The sequence below is a fragment of the Lepidochelys olivacea genome, assembly GCF_965140295.1.
Source record: "Lepidochelys olivacea isolate rLepOli2 genome assembly, chromosome: 4".
Lineage (NCBI taxonomy): Eukaryota > Metazoa > Chordata > Testudines > Cheloniidae > Lepidochelys > Lepidochelys olivacea.
In genome coordinates, this window is record NC_140414.1 from 26,443,993 (window position 1) to 26,471,567 (window position 27,575).

The 27,575-nt window shown below is 43.6% G+C and overlaps 1 long non-coding RNA gene across 1 annotated transcript; it reads left to right on the plus strand.

The window, feature by feature from the left end:
- Positions 1 to 447: 447 nt before the first annotated feature.
- Positions 448 to 25,893, plus strand: LOC311519192. The gene is made up of 3 exons (XR_014711217.1): positions 448 to 504; positions 10,993 to 11,068; positions 24,119 to 25,893. It is a non-coding gene; the product is annotated as an uncharacterized lncRNA (long non-coding RNA).
- Positions 25,894 to 27,575: the final 1,682 nt, after the last annotated feature.

Sequence of the window (27,575 nt, forward strand, 5' to 3'; positions counted from 1 at the left end):
ATTTTAAAACAGACTCTTAAAAAGTATCTATAGTAGCTATTCTTCATCAGTTTTGTTAGAGAGTGTTGTTTGATACTAAGCAAGAAGCAATGTTTGGGACAGTCTGTGTTATAGATCAGATATATGGGATCATACACTCCTTTAATATAGTCCCATTTCTCCACAGATCGTGCCTTTATTGCCATCTGCGAAGCTGCTCCCTCCGCTTCCAGCTCCAGACTTGATGCTAAAGTACTGAGAGTAGGGATGACTGTCTGTAATGCACTTGATTATGGAATGAAAGATCACTGCCTGCCTGACTTCTTTCCATGCAACAAGCACACACCTCCCGGCTGTGAAACGGTATGCAGATGGGCGTAGGGGCTGATTTGGATTGCTATTGGTCAACTTCTCATCCAATGACTGCAAAGAAAATAACATTTTTTTCCCCCTTCTCATTCGTATTCCCTGGGAAAGAGCATGCTGGTGACTTGCAATTCTTCTTCAAAGATGTATCATCTACAGGTACAAACTCAGCGTAATTCACAATCTTTGCTGAATAGTTATTTTATTGTTGTCCTTTGCGTGCTCTGCTCTTTATGTTTATTGTATTTCCTCATCTATTCGGCTCTTAACATGTAGTTGAGGCTGCGAGGAGGTTTAATGAGGAAGCACGGGTTGTGGTGTCTTCGGTATGCGTATGCCACACACACCTGTCTCCTCCAGCTCGGATGTTTCAGCTGAGTGCTGCCTTAGGGTCTGGGGTATGGATGAAAGCAGGCTGTCTGAGGCTCTGCTCAAACAGAGGGGATGTTGGTGGCTTGTGGAAAGGAACTGAAAAACATGGGAGGATTGTATCTGTTTTTGTGATTTGCCTGCTGTTTGTTACTCACTTGGGGAGTCTGGTTCAATCCCCAACTGTTGTTGGGTGATTGTGGGGCAGGCTTTTCATCTACATCTAGCTAGAAGGTTGTGGCTTTTTCTTTCTGATGTGAAATTTGCCACTGTGCTTCATGCCTTTGTCACCTCAAGATTAGACTTGCAATGTGCTGTATTTGGGGTATATGATACATGTTTGTGGAAAACAAAAAGCACATGGCATCAGTGTTACATGGTTTGCCAAATGAAATTTTACAGCCTAAAGTAAATGCACGCAGAGTAGTAAAAACAGAACACTTGAGTTCTTCATGCTACACAGAACATGTGATATTCAGTGTTTTCAAGACAAAAGAATATGTATAGAATATGAGAAGGGGTGAGGTATTGCAGCAGTTGTTCTCTCTATAGAGATATCCCCTGCTCTCATCCTTAGTGTTGATTTGTGACTAGTTATTGCATTTTCCCAGTGTTCCAGAAATGGTTTCCATACAAAATCAATGTCTTGGGCTTTCCCATCAGAGTTATTCAAAAACTTGTGTTTAGAATTGTCAAAGCTTACTGCTTTTAGCATAAGGAAGTACACAGAGATAAGGCATGGCAATATACAGAGATTTAAACTAACTCTTCAGTCTTCAAAATATAACTTTTCTGGCTATCACAGGCCTGACCCAGAGCCCAATTAAGTTAACAAGAGTCTTTCCATTGACTTAAATGAGGTTTGTATCAGGTCCAGTGAGCCTGATCCTGCAGCCCATAGGATGACAAAATTTTCCATTGACTTAAATTGGAGTTAGCCTAAATCCCTAATTGTTGAAATCTTAGATCATCAGATTTGAGTGGTTATGTTTCTCTCACCCATTAAACCACTGGATATTGGGAACAGCACAGAGCTAGCATTTACTGGAAGTCTCTTGGCTGATATATCAAGTCCTTGAAAGAAGTAACACAGAGATGTGGAATTTTTTTCCAGCAGCCATCACCCTGTGACTGCCCCAGACTAGCTTGTTACATTTCAGTTAGGGGGAAAGTCTTAACCCTTTAAGGTGTGTTTTTTGCTGCATTAGATAAAGTGAAAAGCCTCTGTCTGAATGTCCTGTTTGAACTGCCATGATGAAAACATGCAGCTGTAGCGTCATTTGTGATTCTGAGAGGAAGAATGATCCAATGGTTAGGGATCTAGCCAGGGAGAGGCCTTGGTTCAATTCCCTCCTTTGCCACAGACTTCTGGGAAAGTCACTTAGCCTCTCTCTGCCTCAGTTCCCCATCTGTGACCTGGGGATAATAACAACTGCCCTGTCACACACAGGGGTGTTATGAGGATAAATACATTAAAGATTCTGAAGTGCTCAAACCATATAAGTACCAGGGTTCTTAGGAGCTGCAGGTTGCTTGGCAGTGTGAGGTCAAACAGCCATGTATCTAGGATTAGCACGGTACACAGAAGCTGGAATGCTCCAGCCAGTTGCTTGCATTGCTTGCACATAATGTGGCTGATGTGAGGCCCCGATGAAACATTAAGGAAGAACTTGCATCATCTGTCAACTATCCTTAGGGCCTGCCCGCTTGCTGGTCAGATTCACTGCCCACTTTGCTCCTCTGGTCCTGGGGGTGTGTAAAATTCAATAGACAGTCATATCAGTGTGGTTCTTCTTTCTTCTGCAAAAGGGAACATGATGTCAGGAGCCCATACAGTGCCTGGGCACCAAAGGGATCTGTTTATCTAAGTGTTGAGATGGACCTTGGGGTTATCTGCCGTTGGAAAACTAAGATATTCAGCCTGTCAGTTAATTGAAACTGCAGATGCACATTCTAGCCCATGACTCACTGCTCCTTTGGAAGCTTAAAAGGAAACTGCAGTGTTAAGTTATAATACATTTGACAGCTCAGTGTGCGTGTGTGTATGTTTATAACATGGAATGGATCGTATTGATTTGATATGACAGTCAATGAAAATATGGCAGTTTCAAGAAATATCTAATATATTATTTTGACGCTACTAAGGTTTTTAGATTTGTGTTGTTAATAAGTGAAGTCAGCAGTCTCTCTTGTCATATTCACAAATTAGTTACTGAATCTCTATCAGATTCATGAATTAAAAGAAAACATTCCAGAAAGATTTGAACCAGGACAGTGGATAACTGGAAAAGAAATAGAGGAATAGAATCTAAACTAACATTTTCTGTTCTATAGTTGTATTTAGTATTGTAACTGACTTACACTTTAATATCGGTTTCAGTAGCCTGACACAATGACAAATGGTTTGAAGTAGTATATTGTTATGATTGGATTGACTGGGATGTTGTTGCAATTTCAGGTAAGAAATAATATTAAATATGGGAGATAAGGGCCTTGATTCTCTGGTGCATTATAGCAGCCCTAAAGCCAGCAGGTCTGACCAGGGAAGGATTTCCCAGCAGTTCTTATATTGTATTCCCTTCCAGCTGCTGGGGGGCATGGCCAGCGAAAGGGGTTATGGCTGGGTTGTGGCTGCATCCTACTGATCCCCAGGTGCCTACAGGTTGCTTTGACTTATACCAGAGAACCAGATGTACTCGGGAGACACAAAGCCACCTTTTCATGCCATCCACCTCCATACTTTTACCTTGTTCTCCTGGGCCTGTCTGGAGAATTTGCACCACACAGTAGACTCTTTGTCCAAGTGACATTGCTACAATTATCTATAAGATCAGAGCAAACCAGCCTTAAAGTCAGAGCCACTTCCAGCTGTTAAATGGACTGAGCTGTGCTGCTATCAAAACAGGTTGAGCAGGTGTTTACGGGAAAATTTTCCTTTTGGTTAACTCAGAGGGAAGTGTGTGACTGACTCACAATTTCCTGCAGCACCTGGCATTCTTGTGACCAGAGGGATGTCAACCCTGGACAAATTCCAATGTGAATAATTGCATTCTTCCCTCCTGAAACGCCTCCTGCGCTTTGATACGCAGGAGTTACTTTTCCGCTTCGCTCCTTTTTAAAAAAAAAAAAAAAAAGCTGGTTATGTAGTCAAATGTTTCTAGGACCAAATGTGGAAGCTACATTTCACTGCTCCTTTGTCATGACACACCACTCAGCATGGTGGACAACCAAATGGATAACTGCATAGGGTTTAATACTGTAAGCAGGGCCAGGAGTCCTATTCTGCCCTGAACCCATTTAGAAAGGGGATGGGGTTGCCCAGGCGTAAATTGAGTTGCTGATGGCAGAATAGTTCCAGAAGGAACTTTTGATATCTGGAGATCACCTGCAACTCCAGGTGATCTTTAGTGGGATTCTGCCTGTTCCTAGAGAAGGGCAACAAAGGTGTGACAAGATTATGACTATCAATAGATGGCTTAGGCAGTGGTGCTATAAGGAGGGCTTTGGGATGTATGGCCATTGGGAGGCATTCATGGATAGAGGACAGTTCTCTCGGGATGGACTTCATCTGAGTAGGGAAGGAAATAGACTTCTAGGATGGAGGCTGGCACAACTGATTAAGAGAGCTTTAAACTAGGAATTTGGGGGAGATGGTTGGGAGATGTCCAGGTAATCTCCACGCCAGAATTTAGCATAGAGTGGAAAGAAAATGAAGTAAGAGTGGATACAGCTGTAGGTAGGAGGAAGGGCAGTGTAGATACAAGTCTAATAGGTTATACTGGTAGTAAAATAACCGTGCCTAATAGGGTACAGAATGTGAGTGAGGCCAAACAGCAAAAATTAAGATGTTTGTACACTAATGCAAGGAGCCTAGGTAACAAAATGGAGGAACTAGAGTTACTGGTGCAGGAAGTGAAACCAGATATTATAGGTATAACAGAGACCTGGTGGAATAGTAGTCATGACTGGGCTACAGGTATTGAAGGGTATGTGCTGTTTAGGAAAGACCGAAAAAAAGGTAAAGGTGGTGGAGTAGCACTGTATATCAATGATGAGATAGAATGTAAAGAAATAAGAAGCGATGAAATGGATATGACTGAGTCTGTCTGGGCAATAATTAAATTGGGGAAGAAAACTATTAGAGCCTCCCCTGGGATAGTGCTTGGGGTGTGCTATAGACCGCCGGGATCTAATTTGGATATGGATAGAGCCCTTTTTAATGTTTTTAATAAAGTAAATACTAATGGAAACTGTGTGATCATGGGAGACTTTAACTTCCCAGATATAGACTGGAGGATGAGTGCTAGTAATAATAATAGGGCTCAGATTTTCCTAGATGCGATAGCTGATGGATTCCTTCAACAAGTAGTTGCTGAACCGACTAGAGGGGATGCCATTTTAGATTTGGTCTTGGCGAGTAATGAGGATCTCATAGAGGAAATGGTTGTAGGGGATAATCTTGGCTCAAGTGATCATGAGCTAATTCAGTTCAAACTGAATGGAAGGATTAACAAAAATAAATCTGCAACTAGGGTTTTTGATTTCAAAAGGGCTGACTTTCAAAAATTAAGGAAATTAGTTAGGGAAGTGGATTGGACTGAAGAATTTATGGGTTTAAAGGTAGAGGAGGCCTGGGATTATTTTAAATTAAAGCTGCAGAAGCTATCGGAAGCCTGCATCCCAAGAAAGGGGAAAAAATTCATAGGCAGGAGTTGTAGACCAAGCTGGATGAGCAAGCATCTTAGAGAGGTAATTAAGAAAAAGCAGAAAGCATATAGGGAGTGGAAGAAGGGAGGGATCAGTAAGGAAAGCTACCTTATTGAGGTCAGAATATGTAGGGATAAAGTGAGACAGGCTAAAAGTCAAGTAGAGTTGGACCTTGCAAAGGGAATTAAAACCAATAGTAAAAGGTTCTATAGTCATATAAATAGGAAGAAAACAAAGAAAGAAGAAGTGGGACCGCTAAAAACTGAGGATGGAGTGGAGGTCAAGGATAATCTAGGCATGGCCCAATATCTAAACAAATACTTTGCCTCAGTCTTTAATAAGACTAAAGAGGATCTTAGGGATAATGGTAGCATGATAAATGGGAATGAGGATATGGAGGTAGACATCACCATATCTGAGGTAGAAGCGAAACTCAAACAGCTTAATGGGGCTAAATCGGGGGGCCCAGATAATCTTCATCCAAGAATATTAAAAGAATTGGCACAAGAAATTGCAAGCCCATTAGCAAGAATTTTTAATGAATCTGTAAATTCAGGGGTTGTACCATATGATTGGAGAATTGCTAACATAGTTCCTATTTTTAAGAAAGGGAAAAAAAGTGATCCAAGTAATTATAGGCCTGTTAGTTTGACATCTGTAGTATGCAAGGTCTTGGAAAAAATTTTGAAGGAGAAGGTAGTTAAGGACATTGAAGTCAATGGTAAATGGGACAAAATACAACATGGTTTTACAAAAGGTAGATCGTGCCAAACCAACCTGATTTCCTTCTTTGAGAGAGTAACAGATTTTTTAGATAAAGGAAACGCAGTGGATCTAATTTATTTAGATTTTAGTAAGGCGTTTGATACTGTGCCACATGGGGAATTATTACTTAAATTGGATAAGATGGGCATCAATAGGAAAATTGAAAGGTGGATAGGGAATTGGTTAAAGGGGAGACTACAACGGGTTCTACTGAAAGGTGAACTGTCAAGTTGGAGGGAGGTTACCAGTGGAGTTCCTCAAGGATCAGTTTTGGGACCAATCTTATTTAATCTTTTTATTACTGACCTGGGCACAAAAAGTGGGAGTGTGCTAATAAAGTTTGCAGATGATACAAAGCTGGGAGGTATTGCTAATTTAGAGAAGGACAGGGATACCCTACAGGAGGATCTGGATGACCTTGTAAACTGGAGTAATAGGAATAGGATGAAATTTAATAGTGAGAAGTGTAAGGTCATGCATTTAGGGATTAATAACAAGAATTTTAGTTATAAGCTAGGGACGCATCAACTAGAAGTAACGGAGGAGGAAAAGGACCTTGGAGTATTGGTTGATCATAGGTTGACTATGAGCTGCCAATGTGATATGGCTGTGAAAAAAGCTAATGTCGTCTTGGGATGCATCAGGAGAGGTATTTCCAGTAGGGATAAGGAGGTTTTAGTACCGTTATATAAGGCACTGGTGAGACCTCACCTGGAATACTGTGTGCAGTTCTGGTCTCCCATGTTTAAGAAGGATGAATTCAAACTGGAACAGGTACAGAGAAGGGCTACTAGGATGATCCGAGGAATGGAAAATTTGTCTTATGAAAGGAGACTCAGGGAGCTTGGCTTGTTTAGCCTAACTAAAAGAAGGTTGAGGGGAGATATGATTGCTCTCTATAAATATATCAGAGGGATAAATACCAGAGAGGGAGAGGAATTATTTAAACTCAATACCAATGTGGACACAAGAACAAATGGATATAAACTGGCCACTAGGAAATTTAGATTAGAAATTAGACGAAGGTTTCTAACCATCAGAGGAGTGAAGTTTTGGAATAGCCTTCCGAGGGAAGTAGTGGGGGCAAAAGATCTATCTTGCTTTAAGATTAAACTCGATAAGTTTATGGAGGAGATGGTATGATGGGATAACATGGTTTTGGTAATTAAATATTCATGGTAAATAGGCCCAATGGCCTGTGATGGGTTTTTAGATGGGGTAAGATCCAAGTTACCCGGGAAAGAATTTTCTGTAGTATCTGGCTGATGAATCTTGCCCATATGCTCAGGGTTTAGCTGATCGCCATATTTGGGGTCGGGAAGGAATTTTCCTCCAGGGCAGATTGGAAGGCCCTGGAGGTTTTTCGCCTTCCTCTGTAGCATGGGGCACGGGTCACTTGCTGGAGGATTCTCTGCTCCTTGAGGTCTTCAAACTACAATTTGAGGACTTCAATAGCACAGATATAGGTGTGAGGTCTTTTTTAGGTGTGGTGGGTGAAATTCTGTGGCCTGCATTGTGCAGGAGGTCAGACTAGATGATCATAATGGTCCCTTCTGACCTAAATATCTATGAATCTATGAATCTATGAAACTCAGCTTCATACGTCACTCAGCAGGTAGCATTCCACATAGATACTCCTTCTCTTGCCCTTGGCCATCACACATCCCAGATGACGTTTTAGCTGACATGGCAGATCATAGCTAACCTAATGATCTCTGATGCTTGGAGCGGCTAAAGAAAAAATCCAGGGCTTTTTACAGGTATCTAGTGTATGTACAGATATGTGAGACTGAAGGTATGTATTATCATTTGTATCCTATACACAGGTCTATCTGATAGACAGAACCAGCAGTTAGCCAGGAGATAAACACACTTAGTGACTGTTTTGCAGTTTGCAGGGTAACAAACCCTAGAATGAGTATTGGTGTATGTGTTGTTATTACTGTATGAAGGTAAGCATGTTTGAGTCATTCTGTGTGTAAGTGGATGTTTGCATGAATAAATGGGTGCATATACCTGGACCAAACCAGAGCTGATATTTGTAGCTGTGTGCTTGTGTAATTGGGTAATATGGTGGTGCTTTGCATGAAGGTTAAATTGTCTTCATTTCAGATACTTGGACAAACATCCGGGATCTGAATATTAGCCTTCTGCAAATTTTTCTCTTCCTTATATAGGGTTTAAACCCCCACAATTTAAAAAACAACCTTATGGGGGCCCTTACCCTCGTCTCCTCCCCCCGGCCTAGAAGAATCCTGAACTGCTGGTAGAAATCTGCCTGGATGGTTCATAGTTCTTTTAATTTAGAAAGGCCAATATGAATGGGATGTCTGGATTCCAAAAGTTCAGAGGGGAAACCCCATTTTGGGTATGCCTGTATTCACTCCAACACACAACATGATCCTAATAAGTAGGGTAGGCACATGCATGTTTGCTTTGAACAAGTAGGCACGGAGATGTCTGTAGAGATAGGTGGGCTCGCAGCAAATCACCAGGGGGAAGATTGTTTTGATATAGTATCTGTACAGTGCTCAGCACAGCTGCATCCAGACCCTGACTGGGGCCTCTGAATGCTACTGTAATACAAACAAAAGTAAACTAATAATGGACATACTAGAGCAGGAGACTGGAAGTCAGGGGCTCTGGGTTCAGTTCCTGGCTCTGCCATTGGCTCTCCTGGACAAGTAACTTTTTAAAAGAAAACTCTTTGACTCAGTTTCCCCATCTGTAAAATAGGGATAATAGTACTTAGCCACATCAACACAACTAAAGTGCTTTGAGATAATCAGTGAACTGCATTTATTTTGTTTAAAGCTTCATTTCCCCAAGGTCTCATTTTCTAAATCCAGTATTACTGTAGTTATACTGCACCTTATCTCCATTTAACCACAAGAAATTTGTGGTGGTGTTGATGTCGTCATTGGAAAAATGAAAATTAAAACAGCGGAGGCATTGGTAGAAATACTCAAGTTGTTTAAGTGATTTGTCACTTTACAATATTTACATTAAAAAGCTGGGAGGAAATACAGCATTGCTGAACAAACACAGTAATCTAAAATGTGCTAACGATTGGCCTATTATTTTAAATCATACCCAATTGGCTATGTGATTTCTTATCATACTGGTAATATGGATTGCTGCAGTTTCTTTCTCTCTGTTATTTTGATAATACCAAGCAAATCTTCTTGAAAATGAAATGAAAATATCTTCTTGAAAAGTCCTATTCAATTTTAATAGAAAAGAATAACCTTTCTGTAGGTTGTTTGAACCATCCTATAGACTTTAAGAGAAAATTCTCTCTCTACACCAGAATTCTATTTAAATGGTTAAACAGACATAATTTTCTATTAAAGTCAATACATTTTAGAGTAATTTCTACAGAACCTATTGTATTTCTATACAATCCTTCTGTTTTCTCTCCCACTAAATTCCACAAGGGAATGGCTGATGCTGTATACCAAATGAAGCAAGATGGCATATTGGACACATGCTTTTCAGTGCAAAGAGAGAACCAACATTGAAATATTGTGGGTGAACTCCTGGCCCCCTAAATTCCAACTACTTCATCCTTGGATGCCAATCCTAGGGGCTAGGATTTCATCCTATGAGTGGAAAGTCATAGAAACCGATTTTTATTTTCATATTTGAAGCTGGTTTCTGAAAGTTGGCAGGTCTTTTCCAAAGGCAAGCAATGAGCTCTGATGATCTAGCAGAAAATAACTATATCTTTTTCAGTTGTACAGTCCCAGAAATCTAGGAACCCTAGCAAAAGATCATGCCAACCCTTGAGAACTGCTCTGTAACAGGAAGAGCTAAAGTATGTAAGGAATTTAAAAAGTGAGAAAGAAAAATTGAGAATAACCCTGAGAGAAGTTAAAGCAATAGCCTCACTCTGTGGCATACTGGCAGTGAATTAGAAGGGAACTGTTATGCTAGCCCTGTGAAATGTCTCCTAGCTAGATGATGATAGTGCATTTAGTTTCTGTAACATTTGGCAATATCCTGTCATGCCAATAAAGTTTATTGAGCTGCAGCAAAATGTTAGGGTCGGATTCTGCAAATGCTAACTGACTTGAGTAATCCTTACTCATGCAAATAGCCCAGTAAGGGTTCATGGGAAATGTTAGTTAAGGTTTCATGACACATTCCCTTTCCATTCCAAAAACACATGGATACATTATTCCCACCTATCTATGCCCTGGCCCCACAATACATATATTGCCATCCTTTTGGGGTTGCCTATAGTTCTGGTTTCCCTCTCATCACATGATAGATGAGACAGGACAGACAGACTGACAGAGAAGGTAGAACGGATTCGGCTTTGCAGTGTTTGGGGTAATGTTGATAAGCCAAACTCTGAGCCTTTTTAGGTTTGCCTGTCACAACTCTTAATGCATTGTAAATTCAAAGTCATCCCAATGTGCATTTGTGCACCTGTGATATATTCACCGCTTCTGTTTTATTAGCCACTTCAGAGAGAGAGATAATTACACCTTAATTTGAGGTGTAGCTGTAGCCTATGTTCTAGCACCTCACAGCCTCTGGCTAACTGTTTGAGCTGTAGCTCACGAAAGCTCATGCTCAAATAAATTGGTTAGTCTCTAAGGTGCCACAAGTCCTCCTTTTCTTTTTGTTTCCCTTTCTGTAATCTTTTAAATACAGATCCTCACATGCTCAAGCATCTCCAAAGCTTCGAATAAAACGGAATAGCTGAATATATCCAACGTGCACATTGGCATGACTTGGTATTTGCAATGGATTAAGAGTTGTGACTAACTGGGCTGTAACTACCCCTTTAATTTGCAGGAGATGTACAACAGCGTGAAAATAAACGGCATTGTGATCCTGAGAGCTGCTGGGCCAGGCTGAGACTCTGCGTGAGGTATAGTAGATTAATGATTGTGAAGATTATTTGAAAGGCCTTTTCTCTGAATCACCACATTGGTAGCATTCCCCCCCATCCACCGTACCAGGACTGACCATTGCAGCTTGCCTTATTCTGCCCTGATCAAAGAGGGGCCTTTTGTAAATGGCTCCCTTTACTTATTAACGTTCATTTTTTGCATTGCCTGGCCAGTATCTGGATTAGCTCAGGAGCCTGTAATTCCTCCTTGACCATTTTCTACATTATTCTCCCTCTTTCATTAATGTCTTGGTGAGAATCCAGAAAGCATTTGATGTTACATTAAATAGGGTGTGTAAAAAGCAACCACAGACTCTTATGCAGATAAGAAAAGGAGTACTTGTGGCACCTTAGAGACTAACCAATTTATTTGAGCATCTGATGAAGTGAGCTGTAGCTCACAAAAGCTTATGCTCAAATAAATTGATTAGTCTCTAAGGTGCCACAAGTACTCCTTTTCTTTTTGCGAATACAGACTAACACGGCTGTTACTCTGAAACCTGTCATTATGCAGATAAGTAACCTGTTTAGATGTGCAGTTTGCATTACAATTGACAAAGGCTCATTTTACATTTGAAATGGACTTTTCATTAATGCTATGGACTATTTTAAAAATACGGGGTGACTTTCAGTCCTGTACAGAAAGCCAGTGCACAGCCTATGCACCACTCGAGTCCCATCGAGGGCTTAAGTGGGATTTAAAACCTTAAGCCTTGTGCTGAAATGAATTTCGCCCTCTGGTTTTGAGTACACCAGATTGTGGTTTTGTGATTGCCTACAAGGTGCTGCATGGTCTGGTGGTTAGGGCAATAATTTGGGAGAGCCAGGTTCAATTCCCTGCTCCATCACAGGATTCCTGTATGACCTTGGGCAAGTCATGTTGGCTCTCTGTGTCTCAGTTCCACAGCTGTAAAATGGAGATTTTAGCACTTCCCTACCTCAGAGGCATGTTGAGGATAAATAGGTTAGTGTGGAAGGCACTGAGGTACTGCAATGACGAGGTACCTAAAGTAGATAGGGAGACATGCAGCTACACACTCTGAACCATCTAGGACCAGCTCTGCCAGGGCTTCATGTGAACAGTCACCCAGGTAAGCAACCCAACAGGTAACTTACCATTCATTGAATGGTGCTGGATCAACTGAATTGGAATGGGAGTCATGACAACAGGTCCCTGGGAGAGGGGGCAGGAATGACATGCAATAGCCTTCCTATGCAAGGCTTCAGTTTCAGATAATAGGAAACATTTTGCTCCATAAAGTTGGTCAAACATTTCTTCTACCCTCTTGGAGAGCAGACAGTTCTCTTATAGATGGAAGAGATGCAGCCTTCAGGGCTCTGCCAATGGCACCAACTGACTTCTTTACTAGGACCGGGTGAGACCCATCCACTTCCATGTCTTTGAATATCAGCGTCACAAGTTCTTGGAGAGTTAGTACTCTGCATTGAACTGCTTGTCTCCACTGGGACCCCTGGACATTAATGCTTTACTCATCAGACCGCCCTTACATGCATTGCCTTCTACAAAGAAGCCTGGAAACTGAGAACAGACACTGACGCTGGCTGTAATATAACCTGACACAGAGCCACAATAGACACCATCCCAGGTTTGACATGACTCTGCTCCATCTGTTATACCAATAAAATAAAAACCAGCAGGATCTTATTAAAGGGGAAAAGGCAAAATGCCACATTTATTGTGAATACAGAAAGAATCCTAGTAAGCAGTTAGTTATAGCTATAACATTCCATTCAATTTCATATTTCTTCACACATTCATTCATACACACACACAGGTTCTGCAAGGTTGTTATCATAATTACCAGCCTTAGAGTTGCTCATGCCAAGCCACTGGCCAGGTGGCCTGGACATGAGGAGGTAGCAGGGCCTTGTCAGATGCACATCTGACGCTCCTGGAAGTTGGTTTGCAGAATCAGACCCCAAAGTTCTCACTTTCTAGAGTCCATTTTTATAGTAATTTCTTCCTATGCCAGTCTATGGGAATTGCTTCATCATGCTGTTGCTGAATCAATCAGCAGATGGCACGTTCCTGACGGCTCCGTGCTGCTAGATGTTATCTTGTTCTTTGGTTCTCCCATTCTTGAGGCTGTTGGTGGATTCCAGTCTGCCCTCCAGGGGTCCTCTGGTTATTTCCACTTGACGCCTTCTTCGGCCGATGGACACTGGATTCTTAGGCTGGCACCTCCCTGATCATTCATTAATTATCCACACCAAGCATCCATCCACATACATCCTCTATCTCTATTTTAATCACAATTGTTAACAAAGCGAGATGAATACAACAAAAGGGCGGGGAGTCTCTGGGTGCTGTTTCTGTTGTTACAGAGTATTGCTTTGACAGGTTTCAGAGTAACAGCTGTGTTAGTCTGTATTCGCAAAAAGAAAAGGAGGACTTGTGGCACCTTAGAGACTAACCAATTTATTTGAGCATGAGCTTTCGTGAGCTACATCCGATGAAGTGAGCTGTAGCTCATGAAAGCTCATGCTCAAATAAATTGGTTAGTCTCTAAGGTGCCACAAGTCCTCCTTTTCTTTTAGTATTGCTTTGAGTCACTCTCTCTGTGTGAGTAGTTGTTGTTGCAAAGAATTGCTTTGAGAACAGAGTCTGTCTTAGAATGTACTAACACAATTAGCAGCTTGCAAGTTTCACACATAGAGGGAGAGAAACAGCACCAAAAACCAAGAGACCTCTTCATTAGTAATACCCTGGAATTGAAACTCTGGGGAATCAAACTCATTTGTGATTTTAATACGGAACTACTTTAATATGATCCAACACATCTCTTGCAGTGGAAGCTACAGTGCTCATAAAAGGGCATGACCCAGGCCAAGTGACCTGTCACATGGCCTGCATTTTTCTCTCATTCCAACAACCAAGGGTACTCTCACACCACGTAGGACCAAGTGGTTGTCCTTAACGACTCACATTTTTATGTGGTGTGCATGCAGAAAACCTTTTCCTGACACAATCTCTGCTGAAATGCCTAGGCTAAAACTCCCACTGTAGGGCAAAACTCTCATTGACTTCAGTTGGGCCAGGTTTTTACCCTCAGAATGTTGACCTCTAAAGGTATGTCTACGCTGATAGGATCTATACTGCTACTTTTAGGAGTGTAATGGCCCACTGCCTCCCTGCTGCACGAGCCTTTCCCTGCTGTGTGTAGCTACACGCCAGTAACAAGTGTGGACACAGCCTGCCTTTCACTGTGGCATGTAGCTACGTATGGAGTGCCTGTATTCTACCTGCCGCTGCAATAATAGGCATTGTCTGTGTTTCTCCCAGATCTCAGCACTTCCACAGCTCCCTGGTTGATTGATTATTGTTAACAGTTTAGCCATTTCTAATCTATTGTTCTGCAAAACAAGATCATTGACTTGGATCCCTGACACTGAATCATGAAGCACTTGCAATCTGATAATTTACAGACCCCAGGCTAAGTAACTGGCCTTGATTCTTCTGTTGAACCTGCCTAATTCCTCCACGTGCGGTGAGGTTTCTTCCTCCTCCAAAGCAAAGAAAAGCACCCACAACAGGGAATTGCACGGGGCCAGACTTCAGCAGCCCTACAAGTGCTGTTGATAAGCGCTCTCTCTCAGCCTCCCAGCCAGCCCAAGGTTTAACTTGGCAGCACTCACAGTTCTCAGGGAAATCAGTTCTGCTGTTTACCAGCACATCCCTCCATCCTCCCACAAAAATCCCTTAGTATCAAAAGATACATTTTAAAAACCACAAAAAGCCACAGAACCCCTAACCAAAATGAAGCACTAATAATACAGTGTAAAAAATTTTTTTGGGGGGGAAATCTGGCTCTATAGCAATAAAATCATCCATTTGAGTGCATTCTTAGCAGCATATTCTGCTCATGTGATCAGATGTTGTTGTTTGTTGACTTAGGGCCAGATTTTCAAGAAGCAGATAGGTACCTAGGGTGGAATTCACAAGGGAGATCTAAGCACCACTGGTATTCACCAACCCCCGCACTCAGCTACTGTCCAACTCTGTAGGCACCTAAGGGCATGGCTACGCTCGCAGATGTAGAGCGCTGGGAGTTAAACCAGCCTTCGGAGACCGCAGTAGGGAAAATGTTGCCGTGTGTTTACACTGTCCGATTCAAGCACACTGGCGTTGCCACATTAGCAGCTCGTGCAATGCCACAGAGAGCAGTGCATCCCAGCATTCAAGTGGCTACAAAGTGCTTTTCAAATGAGGGGCGGGTGGGGTGGAGTGTGACAGGGAGTGTGTTGTGTGTATGTGGGGGGAGTGAGAGTTGGTTTTTGGGGTGCTGAGAGCGTGTCAGCATTCTGTCCTGTATGTTCAGACAGCAGCAGACCTCCCCCCCTCCCCCGCCTTTCTCTCTCTCACACGCACCCAGCATGCCACACTAATGGCTGCTTTGTCCCGGAGCAGAGAAGCAGCCGGCCGTCAGAAACGGCGCTTTGAAAGGGGATATCTGCAGTCCTCCAGTGAGGTCAAAACAATGACAAGAGTGGCCAATTGACTTCAAGGGATTATGGGACGTTTCTGGAGGCCGACCGCAGCACAGTAATGCAACACCTCGTTCCCGCTGATGCCCGGGCGTTTCAGCCAGAGCACAGCAAGCGTTAATCTTCTTGCCGAGGTGGAGTACCGGGAGTGCTCCAGCTGCAGAGTTCAGGTGCTCTACGTGCCTTGCCAGTGTGGACGGGTCGGGAGTTAGGGCGCCTGGAGCTGCTTTAATGCGCTCTAACTTGCAAGTATAGCCAAGCCCTCAGTTTCCACAATTAAAGGCCCCAAGGTGGCTACATTTGAGCAGCTGGACACACGTATAGCTGCCTAAGCCCTGTCCCTAGCCAGTGCCTAACTCACAGCAGGGCTTACAAATGAGGGGCTTCTCCTGCCTATCTTGCTTTTGGGACCAGAGCCTGTGGAGTGGCGAGGCCACCCCCGTGCAGGAGGGGAGGCAGGGCTCAAGGGGGTGGGGGCGGACAGGCAGAGCAGCATTGCCAGCCCTGGGGGGAGTGGCGGGGGGGAGGCTTCAGGTGAGCAGGCCAACCCTGGAGGCAGGGCCTCAGCCTAGCCCCACGTGGTGTCCTGTTTTCCCTTTGGGAAATATGGTCACCCTATGGAAACACCACTAACCTCACTCCAGAAGAGGCATTCATGGCTGTGAATCCCTAGAAGGAGGCACCTTCCTTCAGCCTAACTCCCTTTGAGGAGCAGGACTTAGGCTACACCGCGCTCCTTGGCATTTCCTACTGGCTAGCCTCGGTGGTGGGTCCTCACTCAGCTTTCTGGCTTTTGTGACTTCCTTTTTTTAGTGACTTCCTTTCCAACTCTCCCCAGGCTTTGTACCTGGGCACTTAACTCAAGAGAGTGAATTCTATTCAGGGGCAGGGCAGCCCTATAAGTCCCCCTTATCAATCTGGCCCCGAGTGAGATTCCCAAAAGCACTTAAGTGAGTTAGGTGCCTAGTTCCCATTGACTTAATGGGACTTAAGTGCCTTGCCCACATTTCTAGTGGCTGTAAGAGGGTGGTTGACCCACTAAATGAAACTGGGCTCAGCTCTCCTGTTCCAGTCCACAGGCTCCCAGTGGGGCCACTTAAGAGGACAAGATGGCACCTGGGGAGCTATAGAAGCTCATTCAGCCATCAGAGCAGACTGAGTTAGTCAGGAATCAGACAGGAGAAGGGCAACAGATGAGAGCTGCCAGAGACAAGGTTGTTCCTGGGAGAGGGCTGATGGCAGGAGAGCAACAAGAGGGGTTTGCTGGCTGACCTTCCCCAACCCAGAGGGCCAGGGCTGCAGAGGGCCGGAGGCAGGAGCAGCAGCAGCAGCGAGATGGCCAGAGAGGGCTGAATGAAGGGGGAGCAGTGGACAGACCTTGCTGGAGTATTAGACCCTGAGGAGCAGTGAGACGGCTGGGGGAGTGGGAGGCACGTTCCCAGCAGAGTGGGAGTTCCTGCTGAGAGGAGCAGGGTTCCGCCCCAGAAGGAATGTCTGGGTGGTAGGGAGAAAAGCCGCTGGATAAGGGCCTACCCGTGATGGAAGACACTGTGGGGGTACAGTGAGAACAAGGACTATGTGCCCTGGGGTAATATGAACTATGCTTTGGGACTTTAGTTATAGCCTATCTGCACAATGTCCTTGTAATAAACTGGCCCCCAGGAGAAGAATTGTTTAAGTAAGATCCTGAAGTGGAATCCTTTGGGTTGTCCAAGAGGGAAACTGAGGCAAGGAGCTATTAGTAAGCCTGCCATGAGGAGGTGCCCAGGAGGAGGCCACTCTTTTACAGTGGCTAAATACCTTCAAAAATCTGGTCCTTGGGTGCCCAATCCTGCAGCAACATCTGCTTCAGTGGGAGTCTATATAGCCTCAATCCTGCATCCGGATATGCCATCTACAGTAAACAAAACACAAACAGTAATACTAAGATGTTTTTCAACTTTCACTCCGTTTCATCTCTTTGTCCCACTGTTTGTCTTTTCTTTTATTTAGTTAGAAAGTTCTGCAGGACAGCATCTGTTTCTTACTGTGTGTTTATACAATACTCACCCATCACCAAAATGCGGCAGTCATAAGAGCAACACTGAACAATCCCCTTGGGAAAGCAAGTGAAAAGCAATTCTATCACCAGTTAAAAGTGACAGGCGAATTTGGGTAAATAGCATGTTCCCTTAACTGGCTTCTTCCTTTAGGTCCACCAATGACTATTAGCCAATATGGCAAATCCTCCGACTGCCAGATGTGGGGACTGGATGACAGGGGATGGATCAGTTGATGATTGCTATGTTCTGTTCATTCCCTCTGAAGCACCTGGCACTGGCCACTATCAGAAGACAGGATACTGGGCTAGATGGACCACTAGTCTGATCCAGTGTGGCTGTTCTTATGTATCTTACATTTCCATTCCTAATAGCCAAATCCTTTTCATAAAGCTCTTGAAATCAAGTTGGTGTACTGTTAACCTTGTCAGCCACTATGATGCTAAGGAGGTGAAGTAGGACCCTTCCTTTCCTGTGCGTAACTAACATTATCATTATACCCCAGTTAGCTACAAAGCAGACTTATTTTTTTTCCAGCTGTATTTGTTTTCAAAGTGCAGCTGAGGCCTTGTTGTTCCCCTTGGCTTGCTGTCACTTTAAACACAGGCCTCGCTCCTGGTTCGGAAGGATGATGCAAGCAGCTTCTCACTTTGCAATGATGTCTGGCTTTCTCACTGTGAAAACTGACCAGTATGCTACTTAACAAAGTCACATTAGAAAGCTGTTGCTGTCATGAATAAAAATACCTCCCTACCTCATCAACAGCCCTTTCCTCTGAAATGTATGGCTCTTCTGGCTGCCCTATTTTGAGGACTTAAGAAGGACTTGACTCCAGTGGTGAGTAGGCCTTTTGCAGGTCTTTTACATAAGAGTGAATTTCAGCCTGAGAGAGCAATTGCAGAGCCACTAATTAATTAAACCATAGTCTCCTGCTAAGCCTTTTGTAGGTCTAACCGTTAGGCCTTCCCATTGGGGTAATGTTTCTTCAGGAGAATCTCTGATTTATTTTTATGGATGCTGTGCTATGATCAGCACACAAAGGGTTACCAGATAGCAACTGTGAAAAAACGGGATGGGGTGGGGGGTAATAGGCGCCTATATAAGAAAAAGTGCCAAAAAATGGGACTGTCCCTTTAAAAACGGGACATCCGGTCAACGTAAGCACACACAGCCAGGAATACTAAGAGCAGCTGTCCATAAACTGGATGTCAGTGAAGGATGCAGGATCAGGCTCAATGTGATGATGGAACAAAAGAAATATGGGTCAGAATTTATTATTAGACACCTAAAGAAAAGGAAGGAAAAAGAATTGGTTACAATTTGTAATACAGAGGCTGAAATTACATCGTGGTATCACTGCCATTAGAGTGCGGGTCTGGGGTTTAATACCTGTAATAACACTAATTGAAATCAATGGGAGTCTTCCATTGACATGAATAGGAGTATGAGTAAGCCCACATGACTGAGAGAAACTATAGCATAAAGCCAGTGTAGATAATGCACCAGGATTATAAAAAATGTATATTTAGTAATTGAGTCATGTCACTAACCCTCCATTAATATGAATTTGGGGCAATTAGTTACCGAAAGAGCATAACCCCTGCAATTACACTGTAATTCCATGTAACTACCATATAATTAGACACAGTATGATAAAGTGTAACCAAAATATGTGAGAATTATCCCTCCGCTACTTATTATAGTCAATGCATCTGTTTTATTTGTTTTCTTTTTCTAAAAGAAACTCCACACTAAAACTCCATCCAAAGCTCTGGGTACGTGCCACATGCATTAAAAACACAAGCATAGGAAGTATAAAATATAAATAGTCCAAAACGGTAGCATGCCTCTTACCACCTTAGCACACATCAACTAATTACCAGCCATGAGACCAACACAACTTAACCACCCTATCCCCCACCCCCAGACAAACTTTTAATATGTGTTAACTGAAAATGATTATGAAAGCCAGGAGTTCTGACATCCTTAGGACCGAAAAGCCCCAATATCTGCTCTCATTTACACTTTCAGCTGCAGCTTTATAGGAATGTAGAAGTGGCCACACTGAGACTCAGTCTATACCTAAAACTTAGGTTGACCTAGCTATGTCTCTTGGGATGTGGAAAATTCACACCCCTGAGAGATATAGTCAAGCCAACCTAAGTCCCACTGTAGACAGTGGTAGGTCAAAGAAGAATTCTTCCCAGGGCCGGTGCAACCACTAGGCAAAACTAGGCAGTTCCCTAGTGTGCCAAGTGATTGGGGGCAGCCAAAAACGCGCTCTGGGGAGGTGGTGGAGCGGAGGTGAGCTGGGGCGGGGAGTTGCCACACACGGCTCCCCGGGCTGAGGGGGGGGCGGCGGGGAGTTGCCGCACAGCTCCCCAGGCCGAGGGGAGGGAGAGAGAGAGGGGGTGGCAGGGAGTTGCTGCACGGCTCCCTGGACCAAGGGAGGGGGCAGCGGGGAGCTGCCACGGGGGGGGCGCCTCAGGGTGGGGGGGGAGGCATGGAGCTGCCGCGGGGGGGGGTGCCTCAGGGCGGGGGGGCGGGCAGAGAGCTGCTGCAGGACTTGGGGGCCTAGTCCTTGAAACATCCTTGCATCGGCCCTGATTCTTTCCTCAACCTAGCTACCACCTCTAGAGGGGATGGATTAATTACAGTGAGGGGAAAAACCCTTCCCTCACTGTAGCAAGTGTCTACACTACAGCCACAGCACCGCAGGTGAGCTGGTGTATTGTCTGTAGTGTAAATGTACTCTAAAATAGACAACTGCTCTGCCCAATCTGGTATCTTGCCTCTGGCAGTGGTCTATACATCTTCCCTTAAGGGAAACCAAACACCCTGTTACTGTATCTAGCCAATTTTGCAATGCTACTGCATGAAGAAACTTTCCTTGACACCTCTCTGCGAGAGATCAACTTGTATCCTGAAGTCTGATAGCCAATTTTCCTTGTGATACATTTTCACCCAGCATCTGAGCTTAGTGTAACTGCCCTGGTTACATTTACTGTAGCTGCCTAGATCAGACTAGATCAGCGTTTCTCAATGTTTTTTCAGGCAGATAACCCCTTATTTGAAGTCAGAAATATTCACAACTCTCCCATTATGTGCACTATAAAAATAAGAATACAAAAAGATGTAGCAGTATTAACATTGATAGGCCTGTGTATGAGAGAGAGTGAGTGTGTGGAGAGGCTGAGAGAGAATACTTGTTCTTGAAGGGTAAGAGTGTGCGACTAATGGGGAAATGAGATTTTCTTTGCTTTGGATTGTAATAAAATGTTAACATCTTTGTGACCCCCCAGTTGTCACAAGCACCAGTTAAGAAACACTAGACTAGCTGATCATAATGGTCTCTTCTGGACCTAAAATCTATTAATAATATACTTATTAATATTCCAGACCCCTTAACTACAGCACTCAACTGTTTGCCTCAGTGATTTTTTACGGTAGTAAATTCCACAAACTGATTAAAAAATACATCCAGAAGTATCTCTCCTCAGCCTACACTCTGGTGTCCAATGTCTCTGTATAGCTGCCACCACCAACTCAAAGAAAACAGGATAACTTAACAACAATAACCCCAAAATATATTCAAATAGCTGTAAAGGATCATAAAGCGGTGTGCAGGTGTGTGCATGCCTTTTAAACTACCTTTTTGTCTGTTGAATTGCTGAAAGCAGCTGGACCTTGAGTATCAGTTATCTCAAAGACAGCAACTGCCACAGAAAAGGAGAAAGCTGAAATGGAAAGCGTCAGTTTCAACAGATAACACACATCAGACGCTAAGGAATGAGTTTGAATGTATAACACAAAGATGGGCCTGAGTCACAAGGTTGAGGTCTGAAGAGCCCCAAAGTTCTGGGATGTTTGAACATAGAGGTTTGGGTCAGACTCCACCATGAGATATAAAAATAGCTTTAAAAAATTCAAACATTTACAGTTTTAAAAATGGAGTATTTTAAACTTTATTAAATAGTACTTTGGGACTGTCTAAAAGACAACTAACGTTTTACTAATCAATTGAATATGAACTAAAAATTCTTCATAATCTAAGTAGAACAACATACTCCTGGAATTATGAGTATCTAGTCTATCTATATTTCCAGGCCTGCCATAGAGTAGGACATGGGAGGACTTGTGTTTAAAAATATTCCAGTTCAAGGAATCATCACAGCTCTACTCAAAATGAAGTCCATTTCTTTCTTAGGGAAGATAAAACTTATGTCAACTATCAATTGCATGTCTCAGTGCTTCAGTGTTGCAAAAGCTGATGCAATATTACAGTGATCCAGTCTGTGGATGCGTAGATTCTGATGTGCAATGCCATCTAGCGAAACCATATGAAACTACAACTAGCATACAGACCTGCTGAAGTCTAGTCTTGCAGCAGTGCAGAAGCTAGGCATATATATCAATCGACTTGGATAATAACAGAAGTTAAGTAAAGTAACCTTGAGATTCAAGCCTTGCAGCACTGGTTTTGTGCACAGGTGACTTTTCAAGACACTGAAGGCCTTGAAATCATCTTATCCTCTTCAACATGGGAACGCAACAACAATCAGGGTTTTCTGTTATAAACTCCTTGGTTATTTCAGAGTAGCAGCCGTGTTAGTCTGTATTCGCAAAAAGAAAAGGAGTACTAGTGGCACCTTAGAGACTAACAAATTTATTTGAGCATAAGCTTTTGTCAGCTACAGCTCACTGCATCGGATGCATTCAGTGGAAAATACAGTGGGGAGATTTATATACATAGAGAACATGAAACAATGGGTGTGGTAACTATGGGTATCTATGTATATAAATCTCCCCACTGTATTTTCCACTGAATGCATCTGATGAAGTGAGCTGTAGCTCACGAAAGCTTATGCTCAAATAAATTTGTTAGTCTCTAAGGTGCCACAAGTCCTCCTTTTCTCCTTGGTTATTGTATTTCTGATTCAAATGGTCACACAGATATACACTTGAGGCACTGTAGAGTTACAGACAGTTGATTTGATTACTCAACTCTTTAAGCCCTTTCAAAATTGTTTGGAAAGTTAATTTCCCTCACTTTTGAAAGCCAACTCCCTCTTTCAGGAAAATAATTGTTTGTTCTGCCCTCTACCTCAGAATGCTGCCATGTACTAGTAAAGACCAACCCATCTACATGTATTCATCTCCAGCTAGGCCCCTGTGCAACCTACACCCGGGGAAACACTGGTGTAGCTCCTCATAAAATGACACTTCCTTTCCTGAGAGAGACAAGGTGAGCAAGATATCTTTTAGTGGACCAACTTCTGTTCATGAAAGGGACAGGCTTTCAAGCTTTACAGAGCTTTTCCTCAGGTCTCTTCCTTTGCTGTCTTACATGCTTTGACAAGCTCCACAAACATTTACAATGTTGACATTTAAAGTATCAGCACTGGCATCTGAGTTAGCAGGCAGCATTGAAGTGACTGGGACAGGTCACACCTCAGAGTTATTGTTTCAGCCTCTCTGCAAATTCAGGCAGACATCACCACATCACTTACACCCAGGCCATATTTTTCATGCTCTTTTTCACAACTAGAATAACTAGAGACTTACTTTTTAAAACAACTGAAAGCTGAGGTTCTGGAAAACAGTTGAAAGCTCTATCCCAACTCTTCCCCTCCTCCCCAGCTCGTCTGCCATGCCCCTCCAGGAGGGTGCATAGAATCATAGAATATCAAGGTTGGAAGGGACCTCAGGAGGTCATCTAGTCCAACACTCTTGGGAAACAATGCTGTAAGGGCAGTAACCTTACTACATAAAATAGGTTATTTGGCTCCAGTCATATAGCAGGGGTAATATTTATTCACTAAAATGAATTTTGTGTGTGTGAAATATGGTGAAAAAGAAAACAATAATCAAGTTATCTGTCCGAGTAGCCCCTGATTTTGTTAAATACAATTAGTTATTAAAGAGCTGTTCTATTGTAAAGGAGAGGGAACAATGTCAGTTTTGATGTAATCTCTGTTAGCTTGCTCACATAAATCCTAAGGGCTTGAAAGAAGAAAGCTAATTGTTTACCAAAGAGTGTTATTGAAATAGCTGGCCAAGATGTGGTCTCCAGCTGCCGTCAAAGGCACACAACCCACTTTCATCTCAGTGGTGCGAAGCCTACAGGCCCTGTTTGACTCCTCACTATACTTGGCTAGTCCAGTAGCATCAATTTCCAAAAATGCTTCTTTCACCTCCAGCTTGCCAGGAAACTCCATCCCTTCCCCCTAGATGGGGCCCTACCCACAGTACTCCATGCATTTGTTCTCACCAGGGTGGACGACTGTGCGTATGTTCACACTGCCGCTGGAGGTGTGACTATACCACATGCAGCCATAACTGAGCTAGCTTTAATCTAGCTAGCTGTGAGTACAGTAGCAGTGAAGGGGTAGCTGTCCTATGCTGACATCCGTGCTGCCACGGCTTCACTGCTATTGGTATTTGTGCTAGCTAGAAAAAACTAAACTTGGGAATGTCTACACAGGCTGCTGTCACCTACCCAGATTGCTGCGTCGACATACCTCATAACTCGTTGGGTCAGAGCTGAATGTGAAGATGATGCATGTTCTCCAGCTGGTACAGAAAGCAACTGTCCAATTTCTCTATGGCTCAAGCTGCTGCAAGCACATCAAGCCCAAGCATAAGTCCCGTCCCTGGCTCTCAGTAAGTTTCCCGTACCAGTTTAAGGCCTTGGTTCGAATCTCCAACACAATTAGTACCTCAAACCTCAGCTATATCAAAGTCCAAATTTCCATCTATGAATCATTGTGATATCAGTGCTCCTCTGGGACAATGCAGATGACAACACCCGGGACAAAGCATGTGAGAGTTGGGGACACAGTCTCCTCCATCAAGAGGATCTAGCTACGGAACAATCCTCCAGAGGAGATCAGGCAAATCCAGCAGCTGACCATCTTTAGGAAATGCTGCAAAACCTTCCTCTTTAAGACCAAAAGTGATGCTCACAATACAAACACCCCTTTCATTCCCAAACCCAACCAATTCTCCCACCACCCCCCAAAAAAATCCCCAAATCTGTTGCAAGCAGAGTTTTGACCTTGAAAAGGAAGAAGTGTGACAGATTTGTTACCAATCTGCCTGGGGCATCAGGTGATCAGGCTGAGGTTGTGACAGAAGTGCCAGAGACTCCAAGAAGTCCACGAAGGACTTTGCAACTACTATTGATTTTACAGGGAAGGCACTCAGGTACTATGGTGGTGGGTGGCCGAACAAAACCCAACAACAGATAGTAGTTATGATTAAAAATAACTCTGGGCTCAAGGGACAATTAACTTAAAAATCTCACTTCTGTCCAAAAATATTTTACTACTATTGTTGCAAGTAACATCCAGAATGACTGGAATAATGAAAAATATATAGATTCCTCCATTTTTTTCCAGCTTGTGCATTCAGTAGCTCTTTGTGCCTAGTCAGTTTCACTCTCTCCTCTGTATACACTGTAAGGCCCTGATCCTGCAAATACTAGCGCACAAGAATAGATGTACACATATGAGTTTGACAGTAGGGAGTGGGGAGGATTGACCTGGGAGTGTTGCGGGGGAGTTTTACTGGTACTGTCTGCATTGGTGATGGGATATCAGGGTGTGGCTTCACTTGAGGGATGATACCTGAGCACATAACCTGAGCCAGGAGGGGGCTGGGACCAGTGACACCTTCTGCCCAGAAACTGGACAAAGGCTGGAAGAGGAGCTGGGCTGTGTGGCTGGGTGAGACGGCTGGAGGGGGTTTCAATTTGGAGCTGGCTGGGGAAATGGAGGGAGATCCTACGCCGGGGTCTAGGCTCTCTGCCCCCCAAGATGGACCTGACTGAGGGGGTCCTGTTGTCTGGACCTATAAGCTCTGTTCTGGACTGTGTTTCTGTCATCTAATAAACCTTCTGTTTGGCTGGCTGGCTGGCTGGGAGTCACGGTGAATCGCAGGAAGTAGCAGGTGCAGGGCCCTGACTACCCCATACTCCGTGACAATGAGTTGTCCCACTGAAGCCAAAATTCTTAATGAGCCTGCAGAAGTGCAGCCTTGATTAGTCAGTTTGTTGTTTTGGCTGTCTGGGATTTTCACACAGTGACAGGTGAGTGACAACCCATCTATCAAATAGGAAAATGAAGTTATAAAACTGCAAAATTGGCAGATGAAGCCAGGGACAGGAGTAGCATCTGAAACTATTTGACATATTTTTTAAAATGGGCTAGATTTCAAGTTGACAGAGTTTCCTTAATAATATCACCAGTGATGCTGATCAGGTGCTTTCAACATTGAATAATTTCCTGTTCCTTTCAACATTGAATAATTTTTATATATGTTTTTCTGTTTGGTGTTATGATGTTTTTCTAAAAGATACATGCTAGTTTAACCACAGCTACTAGACTTGAAGGAGGAATTAACTCAGGGAAGTTCTATGGCCTGTGTTACACAGGAGGTCAGACTAGATGACCACAATAGTCTCTTCTGCCCTTGGAATCTATGAATGTCAGGCAGTTCCCACCGTTCAGCTTGGCTAATTCATAAAGTGGACTCAGCAGCTGACAAGAGCTTCAGTGTTCATGGTCAAGATGTTGATGATTTCTGTGATGTGTTCTCATCGGATTGCAATGTATTATAATGCACAGACAAACTTCTGTTTGAAAGATAATTGGAGCCAGAGTCTAAGGCATGTTTCAGTAGCTGATTATGAAGTGATTTTAAACATCCCTTAGTTGTGATCCAGCTACGTACTTATACAGTCAGATAATCCCTTTCAGGGCCTGGCTCTGGGCCTGCATGACAGGGAATGCTCTCAACTAGTGGTAAAGTGGATCAAAAAGGGAGTGTGGGAGCTCACCAATTCTGGTGATTGTGTGTCATCATAACTCTTGATGTTGTGGGCAAAAGTGACATGATGCATCATCTTGTGTGATTGTAATGGGAAACGGCTCGGGGAAGAGGAAAGAGAGAAGAGATGGAATATATCAGAAAGGAATCTACGTGACCAAATGGGTCAATAAACAGCTAAACAAACTCACTTCGTAATGGGACATTAAAACATTCCTTAGATTGCGTGTGATGGGGTGTGCAAACCCCACACTGGGCAACAAGGGGTTAATGAATTACTTTAGGCCCAGCCAGCCCTTCCCTGCCACACCTGCAGCAAATGCTCCATGTGGCAGAGGAATTAAAAAACAGGGAAACATCTTATTTGGGGGCAGGCCTGTGATTCCTGCAGTGCAGAGCAAAGTTGAAGGCTGAAATCTCTAAGATAACTGTCCCAAAGGGCCCTCCCAGAAGGGAGGGAGGGAGGAAGGAAGGACGGACGGACGGACGGACCCCCCCCCCCCCCAGAAACAGTCAGAGCATGGAACATTCCCCTTTCCCTCACATATGGATCCTGGATATTGGTAATCCCTTTTTATTCTCTTGGTTTGGACTACCCAAGCAGGGGAAGCCTTGGACTGAGCTAGCTTGGGTGGGTAGGAAGTGACTCAGAGAGCACAGCCTTAAGCAGCTTTGGTTGCCAGATCACTAATAGCCCAAAAAGGCCCTGGGTTGGAGCCTGGTGGAGTGGGAGGACCTGGGCTTTTCTACCAACAACCCCTCTGCTCGTCATGGGTCATAGCCCTAACCACTCGGCCACACTTCCTGACCAACCCCAAGTGAGGACTGTTACACTCTAACTCAAATCATCTTTCAAACAGAAACACTGAAGCTCTTGTCAGCTGTTGAGTCCACTTTATGAATTAGCCAAGTTGAACTGTGGGAAGTGCCTGACATTCATAGATTCCAAGGGCAGAAGGGACTATTGTGATCATCTAGTCTGACCCCGTGTCCTAGAACTTCCCCAAAATAATTCCTAGAGCAGATCTTTTAGATAAACATCCAATCTTGATTTTAAAATGGGCAGTGATGGTGATTCCACCGTGAATCTTGGCAAAATGTTCCAATAGTTA